This window comes from Hemicordylus capensis, chromosome 5, assembly GCF_027244095.1.
Source record: "Hemicordylus capensis ecotype Gifberg chromosome 5, rHemCap1.1.pri, whole genome shotgun sequence".
Lineage (NCBI taxonomy): Eukaryota > Metazoa > Chordata > Lepidosauria > Squamata > Cordylidae > Hemicordylus > Hemicordylus capensis.
In genome coordinates, this window is record NC_069661.1 from 179,399,443 (window position 1) to 179,422,261 (window position 22,819).

The window sequence follows — 22,819 nt, forward strand, 5'->3', positions numbered from 1 at the left end:
TTCCATCTCCACCAGCCATTCACTAGCACAAAGGTGTTCAGAACCAAAGTGCTTCAGTCAGGCCCAACTAAAATAATAAAATTGCAGAAGCTCAAGGGAAAGCATGAAAAGAAAATACTCCTCAAACCTCAACTTAAGATTTCTAAAGGAAATACAGTTTACAAAGCTATGAAGTGAAAGAATGCTGCAAAGGGAAGGGAATAAAGTACCAAAAGTACCATAGCATAAACGGACCATTATGTGAATTACCTGAAAGAAATTTCAAACACCATACTCCTTCCTCTCCCTTGTTTGGCCCACTGTTTCCCTTTCAATCCTAGATGGAGGCAAATTACTATATTGCCCCTAATTGACAAACTGTTTTTTGTGATTACCTTGCATACCAGGATATTTTTATTTCTGACTTGGAGGGCAAACACTTTTTGGCCTCGAACTGGGAGAGCAAGTAACAGTGAGGGAAGAAAGGAGATGACAAGACTCATCTCTGCTTGTTCACATAGTACCAAACCTTGGCTTTAAATACCTTGAATTGTAATGATAGGGGTTCTCTGGAATTTTTCAAACTGGAAAATCTGCATATTTTCTGGTGGCCTATATCAAATACGTATTTGGAATACGTATTTAGTAAACAAACCAAAAAAGTATGCCATGTAAAATAGACATGCTGTATCTCATATGTTTTTTCCATTAATCAGAAGCAGTTGAACAGTGTCCAGCGGTGGGGCCCACCGGCCTTATCAGCTCCGATGTTCCCTCGGCAGCCGAGGCCAGAGAGGGCCCAGGCAGGGTGGGTGGCCAGGCAGAGCAGCCCGACAAGCGGCTAGCCGAGACAGTGAGACGAAGGTGCCAGGCTAGATGGGCCAGGGGGAAGGGCAGAGGTGAGGGAGGGAGGAGGCAGCAGCAGACAGAGGCACAGCTGAGGGGGATAAGGATGACAACAGCCTGATATGGCAGGGCGGAGGTACAATCAGTGGGAGCGGGGGATGCATCAGTTGTCAGGAGAGATTTAAGGCAGGCTCGGCCAGTGATGGGGGCAGTTGGAGGGCGAGTGGTGGAGGCCTCCAGAGACAGACTGCCACAGTGATCCCAAGGAGCCTGGAGGAGGAGGACTCGGGTGAACCAAACCCCCTCCCCTCAAAAACTCGGAGGCGCTGCCTGGGGGAGGTGAAAAGGAGAAGTAAACAAGAGAACGGCCGTGGAGAGGCCAGTGTCATGACAAATTGAAATAAGTAACTAAGAAAAAAAATTGATAAAACACAAGTTCTAATTCAAACAAATTCAAAGCTTTCCTTTGAAATTATTTATATTAGAATCACTGCAGATATTTAAGACATGACAACTCAATAACACACACTTGTCTTACATTGTCTGCATGTTGGGGGTGGGAATGAATGCACTGAAAGCTGTGAATATTTTATCCATATTTACCCAAATAGAAGACAGCTAAATTTAAGATCAACCCCTTAAAAATAAAGGTTGAATACAGGTTGTATTGTATTTACCTTGAAAGTAGAGAGGAAATTTCTAAAGCTGCAAACAGAACTCCATACAAGTATTATCTGGATCGTGGAAAGATGCAGGTAAACAAAATAATAACATAGTTTTATTAATTTAGCAGAAATATAATGGGCAAGATGTTTGGCTTCCACCTTCTTCAGCTCCTCTGATCTTATCAGAGCAGCTGAGGAAGGTGTAAGCTGAAATGTCTTGCCCAGTATATTTCTATTATTTTAATCAATATTTAAAAAGTGTACTCACACACACACCTTAAGGACAGTCCATGAGCTAAGTTATCTACACCTATGGACTCATCTAGTATAATTAGTATCGTATCATTTCACTGTGCTATTAATTTTATCTTCCATGGAAAAATACACTTGTAGAAAATGTTCCAGAATTGTTACATTTCAGGAAAATCTTCCACCCCAATCACTGAATTTGAATAATTAGACCAAAGGGGGTGGGAGACATAGTTGTATCCTAAATTGTTCTTCCATTTCATTTACATGTCAATTTTTGTTGTTTCCCCCTTCCCTCTCAATGCTCCTCACCCCCCTGAACTGGTTCCTGAAGGTTGGAGTACCGACTGAAGCAGGATGGAATGCAGCATGGGAGCTTGCAGCAGAAAGTGGGGAGTTATAATCTCCCTCCCCTGCACTTGCATAAATAGAAAAACAACTTAGAATAATTCTGCTGTCAAAGCATTCCTTAGAATCAAATCAGAACTTGTATTTAGTCCTGCTAAATATGTTACAGATTTCCTTGTATAGCTATTATTATATATCAAAACTAGTGTTTAGATCTGTTCATATATTCTAACTAAATAAAATGTATATCTCATTCAAATTGCACGGATCTAAGAACTGAATTTCATGCTCTAGATTAACAGTATTGGAAAAATGAATGAATTTTGCCCAAATTTTGCTTCTTCCATTCTGAGCAGACGTTGCTGTTAAGAGACATGTTGATATACATTAAAATGTTGCTTTCAACTACTTTTGCTAGTCTTTCATTATTTGTAATTAAATGAGACATAATTTTACATATTGAGACAAACATTCACCACATGTATAAGTTTTTTAGGTTGCTATTTTTAACAAGTATTGAGGCTACGCACATGATACCAGCTGCCTGGGTTAGCCCTCCGGTCCCATCTGCTCCAGAAGTACACAGCCCAATTTTTGTATCCAGCCCTTTACCAAGGTAGAATGAACTGACAGTTTGTTCTACCTTGGTAGGAGATCATGTGAACAATCACCCCTAGCAGCAAGCCAGGGGATGGAGCAGCTGTGCAGAGTGGAGTGGCTGCAACAATGAGAACAGCCACTCCACTGCTTGCACACTGCATTCTGGGTCCATGGAGGGCACAACACAGCTTTTACCCTTGCTGCCAGCACTCTGCCACTCACTGCCTCTCATGTGAGTGGATGCAGGAGTGGTGAGGTTTGAGGAACCTGTAAATCATCTGCAGGGAGGAGCCTGCTCCCCCGCCTGCCCTTCCCACCGCCCAGGTAAGTGGTCGTGAAAATGACTTTATTGTGTATTTATGAAGAATATTTCTTTGGACACTATATTCATGAGCAAACAATATGTGGGGAAATTAACATATGGAAGTTCTTTGAAATCACCCAATGATCTACACTGCTAAAGAAGATTTTCATATTTTATTTTATATTTATTTATTTAACATATTTTATACCACCCAGAACTTGCGTCTCTGGGCGGTTCACAACAAAGCAAAACAAACAACAGAAAAAATTAAAACATTAGCTAAAACAATATAAATGACAATAGAAATGTTAAAAAAATTACTACAATTTAAAATGTTTAAAACAATATTTTTTTAAAAGTGTTAAAACTATTAAAACAATAATTAATTAAAAGCCTGGATGAACAGATGCATCTTTAAAGACTCTTTAAAAGCTGTGAGAGATGGGGAAGCTCTTATTTCAGCAGGGCATGTCCCAAAGCCTCAGGGCAGCAGCGGAGAAGGCCCGTCCCTGAGTAGCCACCAGACGAGCCAGTGGCAACTGCAGACGGACCTCTCCTGATGATCTCAATAGGTAGTGGGGTTCATGATGAAGAATTATCTTAAATACCCAGGACCAAAGCCGTTTAGGGCATTATTGGTTATAACCAGCACCTTGTATTTTGCCTGGAAACTTATCAGCAGACATTGTAGATCTTTCAATATAGGAGTAACATGGTCTCTCCGAGATGACCCAGAGATCAACCTGGCAGCCGCATTCAGGACCAACTGTGGCTTCTGGATTACATACAAGGGCAGCCCCACATAGAGCGCACTGCAGTAATCCAGTCTGGAGGTTACCACCATATGTACCACTGTTCTGAGGTCATTTATCTCAAGAAACAGATGCAGCTGGCATATCAGCCGAAGCTGATACAAGTCACTTCTGGCCACTGCCTCAACCTGAGACACCAGGGAGAGGTTTGGATCCAGAAGCACCCCTAGACTGCGTACCTGTTCCTTCAGGGGAAGTGTGACCCATCCAGAACTGGCAGATCAAACTCATCTTCTGAGTTTCGACTCCACACAATAAGTACCTCCGTCTTATCAGGATTCAGTCTCAATTTACTATCCCTCATCCAGTCCATTACCACCTCCAGGCTGGCATTTTGGGAGGTTATGCTCTCTCCTGATGATGTTGACATGGAGAAATATATTTGGGTGTCATCAGCATACTGACAGCACCCTGCACCAAATCTCCTGATGATCTCTCCCAGTGGTTTCATGTAAAACAACATCAGATACAATATGGAACCCTGAGGCACACCATACAAAAGTTCAGATTTTGCAGAACAGCAGTCTCCAAGGGACACCCATCTGGAATCTGTCTGAGAGGTAGCAGCAGAACCATTGCAAAGCAGTACCTACCACTCTGAACCCCCTCAGACGCTACAGAATGATACTACCACCGACAGTACTGAAAGCTGCCGAGAGGTCCAAAAGGACCAACAGAGTCACATTGTCAATTCCCAATTGGAGATCATCCATCAAGCTGCTCAAGGCAGTCTCCACCGCATAGCCCACCTGTCTTAAAAGGGTCAGTCTTAAAAGGGTCTAGATAATCAGTTTCCTCCAAGATTGTCTGGAGCTGGGAAGCCACCACCCTCTCAACTACCTTGCCCAGCCACGGGATGTTGGAGACAGGCCTGTAGTTGCTCAACTCTGAGGGATCCAAGGTAGGCTTCTTCAGAAGTGGTATAAGGAGGCATCCTGCCTTCCCTCAGAAAAGCATTTATAATCTCTACCAGGCCTTCTACAAGCAACCCCCTGCCACATAGGCTAAGCTAGGGATTCTCAATGTTGGGTCCCCAGATGTTATTTGACTTCAACTCCCATAATCCCCGACTAAAGGCCACTGGGGCTGGGGATTATGGGAGTTGAAGTCCAATAACATCTGGGGACCCAACACTGAGAATCCCTGGTCTAAGCCATGTCAGGCAAGGGTCAAGAGAACAGGTGGTAGGCCACACAGTTCCAATCAGCTCATCCACATCCTCAGGAATCACAAACTGGAACTCATCCAACCTAACCAGTTCTATTAGTTAATTGAACTAACCAGTTCAGTTAGTTCTTTTCTACAGGAAAGCTCCTCTTGGTAGCATCACCTCTTAGTAGCAATCATCTGCCTGAGCCAGACAGACATGACCAGGAGAAGGAATGAGTGTTCATATGGTTCAGGCAGGTGACTGACAAAAGCAAACAGGAGGAAGAGGGAGCAACCTAACCCCACCTTGCTTGCTGCCTGTTCCTCCTGGTTGTGTCCACTACCTGGCTCATGCCACACTTAAATTTCCAGGTGGCATGGTGAGCTGGCACCTGGGAACTGTTGGGCCCTGATTAGAGGATGGAAAGAACAACCTTACTTCTCTGCTGCCCAGTCAGAGGCAAATGGGAATTAGCTAAGGAGACTTGGCTGGCTAATAGGGGGCTGAGGCACTGTAACACAGCTAGGCAAGCAGTCTAATGGTGTTCTGACAGCAGCTCTGCAAGTCAGGTAACAGAGGTGCAAATATGACCCAATTCAAATATGTCCATGCAACAGCTAAAAGGGGAGCTGTTCTCAAAGAATAAGAAGTCCAAACATGATCACGCAACAATCCAAAAATAACCACTCAGTCTAAAACTAAAAACCGGAGCTAAACATGGTTTAGATTATGGCTCAATCTATAAAGTTGCACCAACAAATGACAAGCTGCAAGTGAATTCACTTAAGGGCTTTCAAAGCAAAAATGAAGCACTCTGTTTTTCAAATGCCCCAATGACCAACAATAGTGTGGAGAGTCACTGGTACACCACAGCAAATAGGCCACACTGTTATAGCGAAGTATCATGCTTTCTCAGATTTACAAACAATGCGGCGTCTTCTTGGTGCTGTTGACTCCTCTGAAGTGGGTAGACACTGGCCACCATCCTTACTAATGAAGCGTGACTGATGAATGAGAAATGCAAATACTGATGATGGGTTCACAGCAATGAAGCTTACAAGGAGTGGGATTTCAAACATCTTCTCCCAGAAGGGAGTTTTGGGGACACACACAAGTTTCAGGGACATGTTTTTGGGTGGCACTGAGGGCTTGCAGGGCAAGAGGAGTTAATCAAAACCTACCACCCACCACCCAAACACTGATACTGCATTAGTATGGAACTCAGCAGCAGAATCAGTACTTCTCATGTAGCATTCACGCTTTTTTAGGATGTTGGCCACTGTATGGGAGTTTCTTAGGGCAGTAGCCGATATCATCTTGGTTAAGAGGCAAACTCTGTAGGTCATGAAAGCAGGGTCTCCATGCATGGGCACGGTATTGGCACTGCAGACTGATCAAACACAGACCAATATTGTTTCACTACTAGTTAGGGCAGTGTCATCCAGTACAGCAGCTAAACACCATATCTGACTTTGTTCCTGACAAAGTCCTTGTCCATATTCGTTGTAAGCTGTCTGGAGAAAAACAGGTTTAAGCAATTAATAAATTATTGGAAGACAATTCTGAAAAAATAAATGAAGAGTTTTCAGGTCAAGGTTTTTCACCATCACACAGGCAGGCATCCCTTCCTCTTGTTTCCTTATATATATTTATCTATCAGACATTGTATGTTTGTTTATGTTGCACAAATATTTTATCTTTATACAGCATCCAGTAGGTTTTAGGCACTTTAGAAATAATAATTTAGAAATATTAGAATGAGGCATGCAGGTTCTGTTTGAAAATCTCCAGTAAAGGAGAACCCACCACTGCATGAGGCATTGCATTGATTGTTCCACTATCAAACAGCTTTTACAGTTAGGAGATTCTTTCTAATGTCTAGCTAAATCTGCTTTCTTGTAATTTCAACCCCTTAGTTCTAGTCCTGCCCTCAGGAGCCACAGACAAGAAGACTGTGTGAGAGCTCTTCAAATATTTAAGGCAGTGATCATATCTCCAGACTAAATACAGCCTTCAACCATTTCTTACAGGCCTTGGTTTCCAGACCACTTACCATTTTTGCTGCCTCATCTGACCAGTTCCAGTTTGTCGATATCCTTCTTAAATTGTGGGGCCCAGAACTGGATATAGCATTCCAAATAATGTCTGACCAGTGCAGGATACAGTGGAACAAATACTCCTTGTGATCTGGATGCTATACTTCTGTTAATGCAACCAAAGATTGCATTAGCTTTTTCAGCAGCTGCATTACACTGCTGACTCATGTTCAACTTACTGTCCACTAAGATACCTACTGCCTAGAGAAAGTCTATACCCCCTTGATATCTGTCACATTTTGTTGTGTCAGTGTATCCATTTTGTTGTGTCAGTGCATCAGACACTCCCCAAGGAACTTGACAGAACTTGAACAGTTTTGTAAAGAAGAATGGTGTAATAGTAAGAAATCTAGGTGTGTAAAATTGATGAAAATCCAGCCCAACAACTTCACAGCTGTAATTGCTGCCAGTGTGGTGTAGTGGTTAGAGTGTTGGACTATGACTGGGGAGACCAGAGTTCAAATCCCGACTCAGCCTTGAAACTCACTGGGTGAATCTGGGCCAGTCATACATTTCTCAGCCTAACCTACCTCACAGGGTTGTTGTGAGGAGGGTTGTTGTAAGGATAAATATAACTATGTACACTGCTCTGGGCTCCTTGGAGGAAGAGCGGGATATAAATGTAAATGCATAAATAAATATTGACTCAGGGGGTGGAGACTTATACTTTTCCGTACAATAAACAATTTCTTTTTGTCTGAAAGGTGTGGAGTATGGCGTGTTGATGAGTGGAACAACACATCATTTAAGTGCATTCATATCAGATGCACTGACATAAGAAAATGTGACAAATGTTCAAGGGGGTGTAGATGTTCAATAGGCAATGTAGGTCCCTTTCATATGTACTGCTGCCAAGGCAGGTCTTCTCTATCCTGTATTTGTGCATTTGAGTTTTCTTGCCAAAATGCTGGACTTCATATTTGTCTTTGTTGAATTTCATCTTGTTGGTTTGGACCCAGTATCTGAGTCTCTCCCAAATGGATTGAATCTTGATTCTGTCTCCTGTTATTTATCTGCCCACCCCCCACCCCCACCGAACCTTGTCATCTGCAAAGCTGAAAAGCATTCCTTCTACTCCCTCTAAATCACTTATGAAAATGTTGAACATCACTGAGCTCAGCACAGAGGCCTGTGGCATTCTACTCGATACCTCGCTCCAGGATAACATGGAGCCATTAATGAATACTTGCTGGGCACAGTTGTTTAACCAACTGTGAATCTAACAGTAGCATCATATAGCCCACATTTTACCAACTTGTCAACAAGGATATTGGGAAAGACTTTGTAGCTAGATACACTATGTGCAAAGCATTCCCATGATCGAATAAATAAGAAACTCTACTAGAAAAGGAGGTATCAGTCTGGCATGACATGTTCTTAACAAATCCATGCTGGAACCTAGTAACCATACATTTTCTTCTAGGTGCTTCAGAATGCCTTAATAATATTTTCTAGGATTTTGCCAGGTATCAACAGCAAGCTGCCAGCAATGCAGTTTCTCAGCTCCTCCTCTTTTCTCCTTTTTTGAACAAAGGGACAAAATTTGCTCATCTCTAGTCTTCCAGCACCTCACCCATTCCCCAGGAGTTCTCAAAGATTACATATAGTGGTTCTGAGATCACATCAGCATGCTCCTTCAGTATATGGGGAAGCAATTCATCCGGACCTGGAGACTTAAAACTCATTTAAAGTAGCTAGGTGTTCTCTTACCATCTCTTTACCTATCTTGAAGCATATTTTCTTCCTTTCTTCACTTGTACATCTGTTGCCCAACTTGGCCACATGTGTCTTATGGGAGAAGACAGATGCAAAACAGGTGTTAAGCAGCTCTGTCTTCTTTGTCATACATTACCATTTCACCAACTTCTCCATGCAGCAGACCTACCACTTCCTTGCCCTTCTTCTTGTTTCAGACTTATCTGTAAGAGCACTTTTGGTTGTTTTTAGCATCCCTTGCAAGTCCCAATTCCTTCTGTGCCTTAGCTTTCCTGACTCCATCTGTATAGGTCCCTTTTCCTGACTCCATCTCTATAGGTCCTTCTGTACTCTTCCTTGGTTATATGCCTCTCCTTCCATTTGTTATGTGTGTCCTTTTTGCTTCTCAGTTGTTCAGAGGGTTCTCTGTGCATCCACACTACTTTGAGATGAGTCTCATTTTTCCTTCCCATGGGAACTGTTTGCGAAGTCTATGCAAAGACTAATTCAGTCACCAGCTGTACATATCGAAAACAAAAGGTTCAGATAACTAAGGAGATCAAAACCTATACTGTACTCTATTCTTTTATTTACTGAAGAAGAAGAAAAATAGAATGTAATGGAGACTAAACCTCAAAATGCTAAACCAGACCTAGATATTTCTGGAAAGAAACATTGGTCTTACCTGTGAAGGGTTCTTTTTCGCAGTGTCTGATTTTATGCTATATGATGAGTTATGTTCCAGATCATGCCACAAGAAGACAGGAAGTAGAGTTTAGAGTTGCAGGCAATATCTGGTAGCTAGGCAGGCAGAGTCCCATACCCCAGTTTCGGACTGCTGAGCCAGGCAATCGCAACCGCTAGAGGAAGCTTAAGAAAGAAAGATAGGAGAGAGCAGAACAAAGCAGAAAAACCAAGGTAAAAAGCAAAAGGGAAGGAGCTGCAGAGAGACTGCTACTGCGGAGATTCCGGGTTGTCAACAGGGAATACTGTAACCCCAGAAGTCTCCACCTCCCAGTACTGCGCCCGTACCAACCCAAGGTAAGAGAGGGCAAGATAAAATCAAACACTGCAAAAGAGAACCCTTCACAGGTAAGATCAATGTTTCTTTTTCCACAGTTGTCTGATTTTATCGTAGATGATGGGACATGTCCAAACTGAGATATGAAGACGGGAGGGAGAAGCGGACATCAGACCACTTGTAGCGTGGTACGGGCCATGGCTGCCTGATCAGAGTGGAATGAGGAGATCTTGGAGTGCTTGATGGATGGAGAGATAGAAGTCCCTGTTGTGGCCCTGCAGATGACTTGAGCAGGGCATTTGCCAAAAAGGTGGCTGAATTGCTGGTGCTGCGCATAGAGTGAGCCGTGATACCTCCCGGAACAGGAAGGTGTAGCTACTGGGATATTAAGCGGATGGTGGCCCTTATCCATTTGGTCAAGGAGGCTTTGGAAAAACTGAGACCCAGAGACTTGGGATGGAGGGAGATGAAGAGGGCATCCGATTTGAGATGGAACTTGGTGCGGCCCAAGAAGATCCTGAGGGCCCTGTGCACGTCCCAGGTGTGCTGCGCTTTCTCCTTGGGGTGTGATGGTTTGGAGCAGAATGAGGGAAAACCCACTTCCTGAGATCTGTGGAAAGTGAAGACGAATTTAGGAATGAAGGTAGGGTCCAAGCACAGGATGACCGCTTCCTCCATAAAGATAAAGAGGTATTTCGTATGCTGAAGGGTTGCTAGTTCTGAGACCGTCGTGCTGAGGAAATGGCCACCAGAAAGAGGACCTTGTAAGAGAGTACCTTAAGAGGATCTGAACAGAGGGGTTCGATGGGGGCCCGTGTGGGAACGTGCTGAGACTTGTCTGCACAGAGTGTTGGAATTCAGTCCCTAATCCAAGCCCTGCTGAAGGAAAGACAGAACTTCAGGGATCCCTGCCAGCATGGGGGATAGCGTCTTCCAATGTGCCCATCTGAAAAAAAGGGCTGACCAGGTGGCTTGGTATATACATTTGTGGAAGGGCGTCTGGATGCCAATATGGTATCCTGCACTATGGTTGAGTAGCTGGCCCGTTACAGGTGGGAGCGCTCAACTTCCAAGTGCATAGATGAGCCAGTCTGGGTCTGGATGCTTGGAGGAGCAGATCCTGTGAGGTAGGGGTCAAGGTTCCCGAACAGATAAGAGAAATCAGGACTGTGAACCACAGACGCCTGGGCCACCTTAGAGTGACGAGGACGATGTTTGCTCTTGCGAGAGACATCTTCTGTAGAACCTTGGCGATGATGGTGGTCGGGGGGAAGGCATATAGAAGACCCGGCAGCTAAGCTGCCGTGAGAGCATCCGTGTGCTCGGCTAGTGGACAGTGGAGCCTGGTGAAGAACCGGGTGAGTTGGTGGTGTAACTGGGATGCAAGAGGTCCACGGAGGGCCTAATGAACACTTCCATTATCTGCTGGAAGACTTCTGCAAGTAGAGATCATTCCACCGCGTATATGGTCTGGCAGCTGAGCCAGTCCACTCTAAGGTCATTGTCCCACTCAGATGCTCGGCTGTGATCGAGGCTAGGTGGGCCCCACTGAACAGAAGTGTGGCTGCCTTCCTCATAGAGTGTGACCTGGTGCCTCCCTGGTTTGCGATGTAGGCCTTTGCGGCCATGTTGTCTGAATGGACTAATGCGCATTGGCCGCAGAACTGGGGGAGGAACTATGTTAGAGCAAGCCGGATGGCTTGGAGCTCTAGAAGGTTGATGTTCATCGAAGCCTTCGCACGAGAACACATGCCCTACGCCAGGTGGTGGATACAGTGGACTCCCCAACCAGTCAGACTCGCATCAGTAGTTATCGAGATCCTGTGTGCAGGTTAAAGAGGAAGTCCCCGATGAATGGCGAGCAATAACCACCAGTGTAGGGGTAGAATGACTTCGCGGAGACTATGATCGTCTTGTGAATCCTGGAGGTGATAAGCTCCTGAAAGGATAGGCGAAACCACTGGAGGGATAAGAGTGCCAGCAGGACCACGGGGAGCACTCCATACAAGATATCATGGAGCCCAGGAGTTGAGACTGAGTGGAGAGACTCGTCCATGGGTCGGCCAGGAGTGATGACAGCGTGATGTTGCCCAGCACAGTATACAGGTGAAACTCGAAAAATTAGAATATCGTGCAAAAGTTCATTAATTTCAGTAATGCAAATTAAAAGGTGAAACTAATATATGAGATAGACGCATTACATGCAAAGCGAGATAAGTCAAGCCTTAATTTGTTATAATTGTGATGACCATGGCGTGCAGCTCATGAAAACCCCAAATCCACAATCCCAGAAAATTAGAATATTACATGAAACCAATAAAACAAGGATTGTAAATAGAACAATATCGGACCTCTTAAAACTATAAGCATGCATATGTATTCAGTACTTGGTTTGGGCCCCTTTTGCAGCAATTACTGCCTCAATGTGGCGTGGCATGGATGCTATCAGCCTGTGGCACTGCTGAGGTATTATGGAAGACCAGGATGCTTCAATAGCGGCCTTCAGCTCTTCTGCATTGTTTGGTCTCATGTCTCTCATCCTTCTCTTGGCAATGCCCCATAGATTCTCTATGGGGTTCAGGTCAGGCGAGTTTGCTGGCCAATCAAGCACAGTAATCCCATGGTCACTGAACCAGGTTTTGGTACTTTTGGCAGTGTGGGCAGGTGCCAAGTCCTGCTGGAAAATGAAGTCAGCATCCCCATACAGCTCGTCTGCGGAAGGAAGCATGAAGTGCTCCAAAATCTCCTGATAGACGGCTGCGTTGACCCTGGACTTAATGAAGCACAGTGGACCAACACCAGCAGATGACATGGCTCCCCAAATCAACACAGACTGTGGAAACTTCACACTGGACTTCAAGCATCTTGCATTGTGTGCCTCTCCATTCTTCCTCCAGACTCTGGGTCCTTGGTTTCCAAATGAGATGCAAAAGTTGCTCTCATCAGAAAAGAGGACTTTGGACCACTGAGCAACAGACCAGTTCTTTTTTTCTCGGGCCCAGGTAAGACGCTTATGACGTTGTTTGTTGTTCAGGAGCGGCTTGACAAAAGGAATACGACATTTGAAGCCCATGTCCAGGATCCATCTGTGTGTGTTGGCTCTTGATGCACTAACTCCAGCCTCAGTCCACTCCTTGTGAAAGTCCGCAACACTTTTGAATGGCCTTTTCCTGACAATCCTCTCCAGGCTGCGGTCATCCCTGCTGCTTGTGCACCTTTTTCTTCCACACTTTTCCCTTCCACATAACTTTCTATTAATGTGCTTTGATACAGCACTTTGGGAACATCCAACTTCTTTTGCAATTACCTTTTGAGGCTTTCCCTCCTTATGGAGGGTGTCAATGATGGTTTTCTGCACAACTGTCAAGTCAGCAGTCTTTCCCATGATTGTGATTCCTAATGAACCAGACTGAGAGACCATTTAAAGGCTCAGGAACCCTTTGCAGGTGTTGTGGATTGATTAGCTGATTGGAGTGGGACACCTGGAGCCTAGACTGCTGAACCTTTTCACAATATTCTAATTTTCTGGGATTGTGGATTTGGGGTTCTCATGAGCTGTACGCCATGATCATCACAATTATAACAAATTAAGGCTTGACTTATCTTGCTTTGCATGTAATGCGTCTGTCTCATATATCAGTTTCACCTTTTAATTTGCATTACTGAAATTAATGAACTTTTGCATGATATTCTAATTTTTCGAGTTTCACCTGTAGAAGAGGGCCCCGAGGTGTTGTAGGGTTCTTAGGATGGTGTGTATCTGGTGGCTCTTTGCTTGTTGACAATGAAGGAGTGGGAATCTAAGATTAGAAGGGTTCTTTCCCCATGGCTTGTGGAAAGGCGGGGGAGTGGATCAGCAAGTCATACAGACAGGGATGCACATGAAGCGCCTCCTCTCACGCCCTGGCTATGAGGGCCACCGTGATTTGGGTGAAGACTGTGGGGGCTGAGGAAAAGCTGAAGGACATGGCTGAGTACTGAAAGTGTCCGCCCAGGACCTGGAAACGTAATAAACTGTGATGGGACAGATGGAGGGGAAGTGGAGGGAGACCTCCGACAAGTCCACAGACGCTAGGAATTTATCTTGCGTATGACCTCCTTGAAGGTGCAGAGGGACTCCATCCTGAAGGGACATTTTCTGATGAAGCGGTTTAGATATTTGAAATCGAGGGCCGCTCTCCACAAACCATCCTTTTTTGAGATCAGGAAAAGAAGGGAATAAATTCCCTGGAAGCATTCTTCAGGAGTAACTGGCTCAATGGTGTGTATCTGGATCAGATGTAGAAGGGCTTGAGACATCCACCTCATCTTCATCGGGTTCTTGGAAGTGGAAGTGGGGGTATTGAAATCACGGAGCTGAAAGGTATATTCCAAATGGAGGCCCTGGGAGACGGTGTCCTGTACCCACGCATCTGGGAGAGGAGAGCTGGTTTTGTGGTAGCAAGCACTACTTGTCCCCATAGCTAAGCAGGGTCTGCCCTGATGTGTGAGTACTGCAAGATATTCCCTTCAGATATTAGATATTATGTGTGAGTACTGCAAGATATTCCCTTCAGGGGATGAAGCCGCTCTGGGAAGAGCAGAAGGTCCTCCCTGGCTTCTCTAAGTTAGGGCTGAGAGAGATTCCTGCCTGCAACCTTGGAGAAGCCGCTGCCAGTCTGTGAAGACAATACTGAGCTAGATAGACCACTGGTCTGACTCAGTATATGGCAGCTTCCTATGTTCCTATCTGAAAGAAGAATGGCTCCAAGCTGTTGAAAAGAAACAGGAGCCAGCTGCTGACAGGCAAGGAGTCATTGTTTTCTACTCTGTAGGAATCCAGGACTGAAGGGGGGTCTGGTGGATTGGCTTGATAGGCAGACCTGTAGGGATGAAAATAGTTCTGAGAGGTGTGGCCCAGCCGGGAGAATTCCCTACGGGGAGTGGGCACAGCCTTTTTCATATCTCCGGTTTTGATCAGAACCTGATTAAGGGAGTCCCCAACTTTAGCCCCAGAAAAAGGACAAGAAAACAGATTAAGCTTGGACTTGTTCATTAGGGTCCCAGAGACCAACTGTGCCACCGGGCATCTGTAACGGGAGAGACTAAAAGAGACATAACAACATCTGGAAGTGTGTACAACTTTTCTGGGACATGGGGTCAAAGGCTTGGATGCAAAGGGTACCCTCAATTCCGCACACATGGAGTCCCTGAGGGGGGGGGGGACAAGGGACCGATGAAGGAGCTGCTGAGGTAGAGGGGAACCCCACCTGGTCAAGGCTGTTCCCATTCAAACTGCAACCAGGGCAGACCCTGCTTAGCTGGGGGGACAAGTCATGCTGGCTACCACAAGACTAGCTGCCCCCCCCTTCTTTCTTTTTTCCCCCAGGCAGGAGTTTGGCCCAGCCCTACCATAGAGATGCTGCCAGGGAGGGAATCTAGAAACTTCTGCCAGCAAGCAGGCCTGTTCTCTTCCCAGAGAGGCCCCGTTCCCTGAGGGTCTCCCATCCAAATACAAGCCAGGGCAGACTGTGCTTAGCAAAGGGCACCATTCATGCTTGCTACCACAAGACCAGCTCTCCTCCCCCTACTGGAACGGGGGTAGGAAGAAGTTTGGGGTCCGTTGGAACAGATGGAGGCACCCATTTCTTGAAGGGCAGGAGTCTTAAAATTTTAGGTAAAGAGTCTCACCCAGCCCTACCTGGAGAGGAGAGGAAGAAATGTTTGGTGTTTGGTGAAATCAATCAAAAAGGCTCTCCTCCTGCCCCTGCACTGAAGGGAAAAGGATTAGAAGGAAAAACCAGCCTGAACGGTATTAAGAAGCTGAGCTCTCTCAAGAAGTGTGCTGCCTAAGGTGAGACAGGAACAGAACTGGGGTATGGGGCTCCGTCTGCCTAGCTACCAGATATTGCCTGCAACTCTAAACTCTACCTACTGACTTCCTGAGGCATGATCTGGAACACAACCTGTCACCTAGGATAAAATAAGAAACTGCAGAAAACAGGTTATAAGACCTGCAGTGGGGTTAACTCGCAGCCCTTATATCATGCTAACAACCCCTCCAAGGAGTTTAATACAAGTTTTCCAAATAAACAAAAAGGAGTGATCAGGTCTACTGACATTAGTGTCGTTGTTACATCATTAACAGTAAAATCATGTGTTGTTTTTCCAGGACAGTCCCACCAAATTATTCTCAGGCTGTAATGACAGCATACCTACAGCATGAGACGGGCACACGTGCTCAGCAAAGGTGGGCTTGCATGGCCTGCCTATGAAATCAGTGAAAACCAAGCATGGGGTTCACCAGCTTAGCTAGAGCTGACTGCTGCTATCATGCACTGGCTAAGAGACTGAGTTGAAAATCACGACTTCTCCAGTACCAACTTCGCCTCTGTCACGAACTCACTAGGTGGCCTTAAACAAGCCTTCCTCTCAGACTCAGCTGAGTTCCTCTCAGACTCAACTCCCCAGTTGCATTATGGAAATGATACTTTCTTACCTTACATAGTTGTTAAAAGGACTGCATCAAGCTGATACAGTGAAGCATTCTGCACACTCAAAAGGCACCCTACAAATGCTAATTACGCAACCTCACTTTCAAATAGAATAGGTAGATTCCAATTATCATATGATCGTTTTCTTCACATAATAATCACCACAAGATCTTTTTATAAACAGCCACTTTATCATCACCACACAAATGGTTTCCTAGCAGAACATACAAAATTATCCAGTCAGTAAAATTTCAGCAATGCCAGAGCAGCAGGCAGCAGCACAGCATTTACTCTCACATCTACTGATAATGTTGTATATTGTTCCTTCCACTAATTTTTGTGTATCTGAAGTTTCAGTTGAAAAAGATATATTGAGCATAAGGATAAAAATCAATCAGATGGCCCTGTACCAGTGAACCTAAGATAACAGAGACAGCTAAAACCTGTAGCCTGTATTGTAATATTCTAATTTTATTCAAATGCATAAATGTTTAGCATTAATAGCTAACAAAATAATTTCCAGAAACCCTACATCAGGACATTCTTAAACAAGGATAGCTCAAACTGTGGTTTAAAAAACATCAAGATGCAGTTATCATTATTATTAAGAATATTTATATACCACTTTTCAACAAAAAATGTTTTCAAAGCAGGTTATACAGAAAAAGAAATAAAAGAGTTTCCTGTCCCCATAGGGTTCACAATCTGAAAAACATTTTGCACACTCAAAAGACATCATACAAATGCTTATTAATTATATTTATTATTATTATTATTATTATTATTATTATTATTATTATTATTATTATTATTATAATATACCTTTTGAGTGTGCAAAATGCTTTTGAGATTGTGAGCCCTTTCGGGACAGGAAATCATCTTATTTCTAATTATATGGCTGGTAATTTAAATAACTGTTAAAAGGATAGCTAAACAGTACCTCCATGTTTAGAAGCCAAACCTTTGATTACTAGATGCTAGGAGACAACAGGAGATGGTTATCACCAACATGTTCTGCTTGAGAACTCACCAGAGGTGGAGAGCCAGCAAGGTGTAGTGGTTAGAGTGCTGGACTAGGACCGGGGAGACCCAAGTTCAAATCCCCATTCAGCCATAATACTTGCTGGGTGATTCTGGGCCAGTTACCACTCTCTCAGCCTAACCCTCACAGGGATGTTGAGAGGAGAAACTTAACTATGTACACCGCTCTGGGCTCCTTGGAGGAAGAGCGGAATATAAATGTAAAGAAGAAGATAGATGTAAAAAAAGGCATCTCCTGGCTGACCACAATTAGAAGCAGAATGCTGAACTAGATGGCACTTGGTCTTATCCAGCAAGACAATTCTTATGCTCTTAAATTTGAATAGAATTGATTGAGGTCTGCCAGTCATATGAAGTATATGTTGGATAGTTACTGTTTAGTTTTTTTTAACTATTTCTCTCTTGAGCTGTAGGCATTGCTGCAGCAACAGCAACAAGCAAACGTCTTGTTGCACACACAGCTGTCTCCCTTATGCACACATCCCTTCTTTGGACTGCAGCCAATTACATGACCAATGAGTGTTAAAAGCATCAAAGTGAAAGTGAAATATCACTCTCTTATTGTTTTCTCATTGGTACCTAGAAACTAGCTTTCCTTTTCGGATTCAAAGTTCCCTAGCTCCATTTTCACTTTTCTTTCAGGTCAAAAGAGACCTTCTGAAGTGTCAGACTTTTTTTTTTTAAGTACAGTATTTTATTTATATTGTATTCCTTAATCTTCATTAAAGAATTGAATCAAAATTGTAAAATGCAATATATAAAAACAGCACATATCTGTTTGTGATTTGGAAGTTACTGGAAAGAATCCCACCAATGACCAAGCAATTTTGCTTGTAATTTAAGAATTCACTGGAATTCTATATCTGTATCCCCCGTGTGCATTATTATAAAATGAGAAATCTTATAGTAATGTTTACTGAATTTGTTCTTGATTAGTACAGTTTTTATGGAAGATTTTAAGAAGTATGGTTATGACCTTTAGTTTTTACCCACATCTTAAATAACTTAGCCATAGAAGTCAGTGATATTTTGATTGATATTATACAAGTAAAAGCTAAAACTAAACAATAGGAAAAGCACACTGAGCCATTGACTACTGCTGATGGTGGATAAGACAGTCAGAGATACGACACTGGACAACAGCAGCTAACAAGTTTTTTGCACAACTGCATTTGAACAGGAACAATGCGAACCAATAATTATGGCACAATACTCTGAAAAGTACATAGATATTTTTAACTCACACACTTATGTTTCTGGAGACTAGGGACACAGAACTGGTAGCATGGGTGTAAAAATGACCAGCTACAGTAGTGCTCTCATCCATAAAAAGGGGGATTGCAACATTCATTGAGAATATATTTCATCTACTGCATTACTGTTTACCAGGGCTGGATCCATTTGACTTTGGCTAAGAATATAACCAACTGGCCAATATGAAAAAGATGACATGCAGATGTGCTAGCCACCACCCACAAATGTGTTCACAATGGTCTATGCTGTAAGGAAATTTGTATATGCAGCAGGGGAAAAAATAGCGTCCTAACCTTACACAGATGGTACAGTTTATGACAAAGCAGATAAGATAGGTAATTGTTACATCATTTAGTAATTGTTACATCATTTTGAAAGCACTAAACAATGCTAGAAGATTCTTTCTGTAATATTCAGTAAATATCAAAGTTGTATGAATATGACTATAACTATAAAATTATGTGAAAAGAAAGTTGTTTCTTTGCTTCGGTATATTTATGTGCAGTGTGCTTGTTGCTATTAAAATGTTTTTCAAATTGCATTGAAGTCTAGCGTCTCTTTTGAAAAATATTTTCAATACAAGCAATGTGTATTGAATATCGACAACTTGTACCACCTAATGGGCCAGCAGGGAAGTAACTTGCCTAGGGAGCAAGAGGTTGCCGGTTTGAATTCCCGCTGGTATGTTTCCCAGACTATGGAAAACACCTATATTGGGCAGCAGCGATATAGCAAGATGCTGAAAGGCATCATTTATTTATTTATTTGATTTATATACTGCCCTTCCAAAATGGCTCAGGGCGGTTTACAATTAAAACAAACCACTAAAACAATAAAAAGCTAAAACAAATTAAAAACAGTATAGCAATTAACAATTTTAAAACATTTTAAAACAGCAATTAAACAATTTACAGTAATTAAACGCCCCAAAATCAGGTTAGAATTTTAAAAACCCTGGAAGGCCAGGCCAAACAAATACGTTTTAAGGGCTCTCCTGAAGGCTAATAGAGAATTCAAATTACGGATTTCCGCAGGGAGCGCATTCCACAGCCCCGGAGCAGCTATAGAGAAGGCCCGCCTCTGAGTCGCCACCAGACGAGCTGGTGGTAACTGGAGACGAACCTCCTCAGATGACCTTAATGTGCGGTGGGGATCACGCAGAAGAAGGCGCTCTCTAAGGTAACTTGGGCCTAAGCCATTCAGGGCTTTTCTGAACTGAATCTCATACTGCATGGGAGATGGCAATGGTAAAACCTTCCTATATTCTACCAAAGAAAACCATAGGGCTCTCTGGTCGCCAGGAGTTGACACCGACTCGAAGATACAACTTTACCAAAAATTAACTATAGTTCAGAAATGTATCAGCATGGAATGATGGCAATATTAAATATCTGTCAACAGCTCAAATTAACCAAGAGTTACCTATTTTCCAGATCCACTAAAAATCACGGCTTTGTCCTTAGACTATGGCCAGGTTCCCACATAGCAAGGAGCCTGTAGTTCCTCCAGCCCAAGAGATGGAACAAACTTGAAGCTGGCACTGCAGATGGTCACATATCTCGGTTTGTAAGTAACAAATTGAGCCAGAGATACGCTTCCAGTCCACACCTCCCAGCAAGACCCTGGATGTTATCAAAGTCTGCCTTGCACTGTCGTTCAACTGGCAAGCCTTCCCTATGTCAGCCACCTCTCAGCCATTGTCCCAACTGCAAAGGGAGTGGGCTTATCTGGACTAAACCAGAGGTTCATGAAGAGCATGGATTCAGACATACATGAACCTCAGAGCAAGCAGTACTTGGTTTGGAAAGCCAACTTCAAATCTTGGTTACACATATTGGTTTGATGCAACCAAGTCAACCCCAAGTCAACCTCTAGTTGCAGCCTTGGCATGGGTTCAGATGGTCACAGACAAGTTGGTTACAAACTTTGCAAGTAAATTCCACATTATGTGTAAACTCAGCCTGTATATGAGCACTTTAACCCAAAAATGTCTACTTATTGCTCTGACTCCAGCTGAACAGGTAAATAACCCAATCACCAGTTAACACAGCTCTGCTAGACAGCCCTGTGAAGACACAACAATGACAGAGAAAAATGCCTTATTTGCCAGTGTTAATAACTATCACAGTACAATACAGTATTGCAAAAGACCTCCATCAGATTTAGCTTTGTTATACTGCTGCTTGCTCAGAAGACATTTTCTCAACAATCTCTATGAAAGCAAGTAAGCATGTCCTTTATGAGATAGCAGGGACCACTCAAGAGGCTGAATCTTAAACTGTTGTGGCTTAAATAAAGCTCCCTCTCTCCACCCCATTCCTTCTGTACTCTTTGCCCCACCTCTAAAGCACAATTTCCTGCTAGCAACCTTTACTGCAGCTAAGCTTCCATTTATAATGAACATTAAGCAACGTTCTGACTTAACCAAGATATGGAAATATCTCAGAACCATGTCTTCAAATTCTGGTTAATGTTAACTTCCATTGAACACTGTTGCTAACATACTGCTTTTGCCAGGCCTTGTCAAATTTTCTTTGGATCTAGGAGTTATCCCAAAAATTTAGGAGTCAGACAATGGACACTTGATAAAATTACTAGACTTAATGATGACATTGGTGGGGATGGGCCTTCTCTTTATACTCCTTTAAAGTAACATACTTAGAACAGAATCAGGACTGCCTGAGGCAAATAAATATTTATTAAGTAACTCTACCTCTGAATATCCTAGTCTAGCTGCCATAGTTAAATTTCTTAGTTGTCATGGCTCTCTGCCACCTGGGATTTGTCAAGCCCTGGCTTAAGTACACAACAAGTCAGTGAGATCCAGACTACAGTTAGTCATTACAAAAAACCACTGAAATAAATGAGACAAGTTAGTCACATATAAACTAAATTAATTTTAATTTTAGTCATGACTGGATTAAATTTCAATGGGGCTTAGTCATGACTAACTTAAGTCTGGTTCCTGCCCAGTGGTAGGAATCTCCAGAAAGGATTGTACAGAGAAGCAGTGACAAAGGAGTGCACAATTCCAACTGATTGATTATGGAAGCTATGTTAACACCAGCCCTTCAAAATTATTTTCCTAGCCAGGTTTTCAAATTAACTGCAGACTGGGATACAAGAAGCTTTTAGGTTTTTCTAATGAAAATACCACACAAAGCGATGGTATGACTGCGTGACTTTGGTGTCCACACAGGCAAAATCATGAAAACATTTATGTGTATAGGAAATCTGGATAAACCTTAAGAGTGATGATGTTGGTGTTTGAGGATATAAATTACTGATAAATACTTAAATCCATACATTCTGTTCTTTTGAGCGTCTTGTTATAAATAGACTTCATTTTTATTACTTCTTTGCATTTCTTATTTATTTATTTAGCATATTTCTATACCGTCTCTTGGCGGTTTACAATTAAAATCATTAAAATCAATTAATTAAAATTATTTAAACATTAAAATCCTTAAAGTTAAAATAAGATAAAACTCAACATTAAAAGTAATAAAACCATACATCTAATTAAAAGCCTGGATGAATATGTCTTCAGTGCCTTTTTAAAAGTTGCCAGAGATGGGGAGGCTCTTATTTCAACAGGGAGCACATTCCAAAGCCCAAGGGCAGCAACGGAGAAGGCCCGTCCCTCAGTAGCCGCCAGACAAGCTGGCAGCAACTGAAGATGAACCTCTCCAGACAATCTTAACGGATGATGGGAGTCATGGTGAAGAAGACGTTAGATATTGTGATAGCTTATGGCCAAGATAACTAAACTAAACTGACATTATTGTGTGTGTATGTGGTGGTGGGGGGACCCTATTATACTGAAAATAAAAATCCTTTTCAAAATAAAAACAAATTCTGCACTAGAAGAAATTGGAAAGTATCTCAAATTACAGTCACTGCTTTAGTCAGACTTACAACCTTTCTATTATTACTCTGTCCTGCAACATATCCAGTCTTCAGTACAAAAAACACAGTATACACGTAAATTCATATCAGCGGCATCCTGATGACAGAAGTGAAACTTCTGTCATTATAGGGCAAAGCAGAGAAAATTCTTAAGTATATTAATAAGGCAGTTTTATGTGCTATAGTTAAAAAATAAATTCTAACTTCCCGTGTCTCAGGTTTCAGTGGTGACCTAAGAGTTCTGCAGTTTATTAGCTATTTAGTGTTAATTCATCCATTATAACTTTTTTAAGCCACTGTGTATATTTGTGGGAAACATCTATCTAAACTAAAACCTTATATTTTATCACTGTATCAGTGCAAAAGGAAAAAAAATA

The 22,819-nt window shown here is 42.8% G+C and overlaps 1 protein-coding gene and 1 long non-coding RNA gene across 5 annotated transcripts in view; both read right to left on the reverse strand.

Moving 5' to 3' along the window:
• The window catches only part of YAF2 (YY1 associated factor 2), a 62,640-nt gene that overhangs the window by 20,959 nt on the left and 18,862 nt on the right, over positions 1–22,819 (reverse strand). The gene's annotated exons all lie outside the window — the stretch shown is intronic.
• On the reverse strand, positions 21–9,254 carry LOC128326233 (uncharacterized). Its single transcript, XR_008307900.1, has 4 exons — positions 8,760–9,254; positions 7,007–7,155; positions 1,503–1,559; positions 21–67 (listed from the first exon to the last, which is right to left on the reverse strand). It is a non-coding gene; the product is annotated as an uncharacterized LOC128326233 (long non-coding RNA).